Below are 4,293 nucleotides of genomic sequence, written 5' to 3'. Positions count from 1 at the left end.
ATGCTCACCTTACTAGACCTGGATGGAGGTGGGTGGTCCTTGGACTTCCCACCAGGCAGAGAATCCTGATTGCTTTTTGGGCTGACGAGGGAGGGGGACTTGATTGGGGGAGGGGGAGGGAAAGGGGAGGCGGCGGTGGGGAAGAGACAGAAATCTTTAATAAATAAATAAATTAATTAAAAAAAATAACCAAAAAAATAAAATAAAATACAATTCACATCCATAACTATCTTCCTGAAAAGTACAAGTGATTTTAATAGGTTCATAGAGCTTTACAATAATCTCCACCTTCACCATAAGCCATTGGCAATCATTATACATTTTTCTCCCCTCTTCCCCTTCTCCTTCCCACCCCAAAGTTCAATAAAATAATTTATCTGCTTCCTACATCTATGTATTTGTCTGTTCTGGCTCCCTCCACCTGCCACCATCCTATCTAACAGTAATTACATACATTTTTGCAATATCTCCCCACCTGACTCAAGCTTTGGGTAACCACTTCCTACTTTGTTCTTCTGTGATAAGTGAATGTACACATTTGCATGTATATATCTTACATGTTCTTCATCTGATAATTAATGCATTGTTAAATATCCAGATTGATTTCATATCTTACCTATTAGGAATAGCACTCCAATAAATTTAAGGAATGTAATCTGGTCTTCAAAGAGAAGAAAATTCTGTCACTTTGGTGGGACAAAGTCAATGAACTTGTAGAATACCATGTTGAGATAAACTAGGCACAGAAAAATAAGGTATAAAATATCTAAAAAGCTGATAACATAAATGTTTTCAGCCAGCTCTCTATTACCATGTTGAATACCTGAGATAACATCACGAAGGTAAGGTTTTAGATGTTTCAGTACATTAATGATATGACCTATGTGGTTTGGGGCCTGCTGTGAGGAAGCATATCATGCTGGAAGCATGTGGTAGAGCAAATCCAGTCAGCTCATAGCCAGAAGAAAAAAGAGAGAGAAAAGACAGATTAGAACCCCATATCTCCTTCAAAGGCCTACCCTACTGATCAATCAGAGGACTTCTCACCAGACTCCATTTTACCATCTCCAATAGCACCACTCTAGAGAACAAGAGTTTAGTACATGGGCCTTGGAAGACATGTAGGATCCAAACCATAGGGGCTGGGAGTGCAGCTCAGTAGTAGAGCTCTTATCTAGCATGCACCAAGGTTTTGATCTGTGGCATTAAGAAAATCAAGATCCAACATGTAGAAGAGATTTAGGAAGTAGAAATGTAGTTGCAAGAAGCAAGGTGATTAGAGGATAAAGAAGATTGAAGATGTTGGTCATGGGACACATAACTACATGTAAGTAAGAATAAGTTATTGCTACAGCATGAGCTGTAGCTAGCTGTGATGACTAGTCTCCATGACAACCACAACTACAGCATGAGCTAGCTGTGATGACTAGTCTCAGTGACAATTACAACTTGACTACATCTGGAATTAACTAACACCCGAGTGAGTGAGTGCAATGAATCAGTTAGTTGGCCTGGTCTAGCTGCCTTGAGAAGCATGTGCCATGGTGTTTCTGAGGTTTGAGTCTTTGGCTCCTGGGGCACTAAAAATCCATGGCACTTCCTCAAGCAGTGAAGCACTCAGGCCACATGTATGTCTCTAGGTTCCATAGACATCAGCAAAGTGCAGAACTTGGCTGAACAATTGGTGTTAAGCACTAATCTTATAGACCCTGTCTAGCTTGCAAACCACCATTATATTCTGTTTTGATAAATGTATAAAAGTCTGATAGCTTGCAATAAACTTGTCTCAGTCTTGCTGAGCTCCCTCCAACCTGTCCTGATTCATTAACATCAACAGTATCGGGAGGCCTGGTGCTTACAGCTGGGGACACCTGTGAAGCATGTTTCTTATCACTGAAGTGGGAAGATCCACCTTTAATCTGGGCCACACCTTCTGTGGCAGCTCGTATAAAGGACTCGAGCTTTGTTCTTTGCCTGCTTGCTCTCTCTGACAAGTCTCTCATATATTCCACAGATACATGTTCATTCTGTCAGCTTTTGTTCCTCTAGAGAACCCCGACTGATGATGCATTCTTACTTAAAAAACAAAGAGAGTAAATATTAAAGTAGGACCCTAGCCCCTATTTTACCATAAAAATGTTAACTACATTTGAAGTCATGCCTATGTTAATTAGCTAGACTTGATCATTATTCAATGTATATATGCTGTAGAACATCAGATTGCACATGATACATAGCATTTTATATTTTAATTTAAAATTAATTTTAAACATCACATGAATAAAGGCAATATGTATACAATTTCTTTAGGAGTGATAAAAATCAGACCAATTTGCAGTAATGGTTGCATAACTTTAAGAATATTCTAGTGTCCATTGATTTTTGTTTTGAATGAGAAACTTTTACATGATGTAAATTATAATTTCTTTTTCTAAGATAATAGATTTTTGAGAAAGTATATTAATTATAATCAGTTAATGAGTTCAGTATAATATTTCCACACATACATGCAGCATACACGGATTACAACTAACCAAACTTTCTTTCTTATTTGATTTCTTACATCCCCTAGCTTCCACATATGAGGGAATGGCAGTAGATTTTATATGGACCCAAAACAGCATAGAATGTACTTGCTCCTTCTAAAATACCTGCTTCCATGTGTTTCTCTGCCTCAGTGTGAATAAGAATCAAGTTTGGAAAACACTGAATATTTTTCCTCTAACTGGCTACAATGATGATGAAGATAAATTGGCTAGTAGGTAATCAAAAAGATCATGGGACCATCTCTTGATTAGGATGGACAAATAATCCATAAATGAAGACTGTGTAATACTCCCTCATGTTTGATAAATTACAATTTTAATAGCCTATTTAAAAGAAAAGATCAGGCTGGACATGGTGGCTCATGCCTTTAATCCTAGCAGTTGGGAGGCAGAGGCAGTCAGAGCTCAGTGAGTCAGAGGTCAGTCTGCTCTAAAAAGAAAAAAAAATACAGGACAGCAGGGCTGTTACAAAGAGAAACCCTATCACAAAAAAGAAAAAACAAGAATGAAAATTATAGTAACTCAATTATGAACATAAATAAGAATTCCTAAGTTAAATATTGACAGAAGTTACTTATGCTTTTAGCACTTTACAGCAGATACCAGTGATATCTGGAGAATCTTATAAGAATTTTTATTTCAAATAAATGGAACATCTAAAAGAAATAGAAAAAAGTCTTAAACACAAATAACCTACCAAAATTATATGAAGATGATACAATCAAATTAAATGGATCTATAATAATAACCAATAGGACAGAGCAGTTAAAGTCTCCACACAAGCGAAGCTCAGACAGAGTCACTGCTGGATTCTACACTATCTTTAAGGAAGTACTAACAGCAACACTTCTCAAACTCTATTGCAAAACAAAGAGAAGAAACACTATGAAAATGCCAGTATAACCCTGGTACAAAAGCCAAATAAATAACAAAAAATTATTGACAAATTCTCCAATAAACATAGATGACTAAGTTTTTATAAAATATCCTTAAACCAAATTCAAGAATTTAGAAGATCACCCCAGGATGCAAATTTGATTTAATATAATATATGTAAATCAATAAATATATAAATAAATGGTAAGACATAAATCAGATGATCTCCTTAATAGGCACCAAAGAGGTTTTTGAAATGATTCAACATCTCTTCATTGATGTGGAATGCCCTGTGTATATGTGTTTCTTTTATTGGTTAATGAATAAAGCTACTTTGGCCTATGGCAGGGCAGAATATAGCTATGTGGGAAAGCAAAACTGAATACAGGGAGAAAGAAGACAGAGTTGAGGGAGATGCCAGCAGCCACTGGAGAAGAAAGATGTAAGGTAAACAAATCACAAGACTCATGGTAAATATAAAGTAATAGAAATGGGTTTAAAAGTAAGAGCTTTTAAATAATAAGCTCGAATTATTGGCCAAACTTTTATAATTAATATAAGCCTGTAAGTATTTATTCAGGAACTGGTGGGCAGGAGAGAAACCTCCAGTTACACTTCATGCCAAGTCTTGAAGTAACTACAATATCCCAATATAATAACTACTATATATAACAAACTAATATTCAACATTATACTAAATGGAGGAAATTAAAATTATTTCTTCTAAAGTCCGGAATGAGATATGGTGCCTACTGTAGGAAGATTAGGCCTACAAGACTGAGAGATGAACCGCCTGGTGCCTGCCTGAGGGCCTAGCAACAGGCATCGTCAGAGGTCCTGACTGTGCCTAGCTAATGAGGGGTAACCCTGT

Source organism: Alexandromys fortis, unplaced genomic scaffold (assembly GCF_014885135.2).
Source record: "Alexandromys fortis isolate MF-2015 unplaced genomic scaffold, M_Fortis_MF-2015_v1.1 scaffold_449, whole genome shotgun sequence".
Classification (NCBI taxonomy): domain Eukaryota; kingdom Metazoa; phylum Chordata; class Mammalia; order Rodentia; family Cricetidae; genus Alexandromys; species Alexandromys fortis.
The sequence above is the reverse complement of the archived record's forward strand: the minus strand, read 5'-3'. Positions refer to the sequence as shown.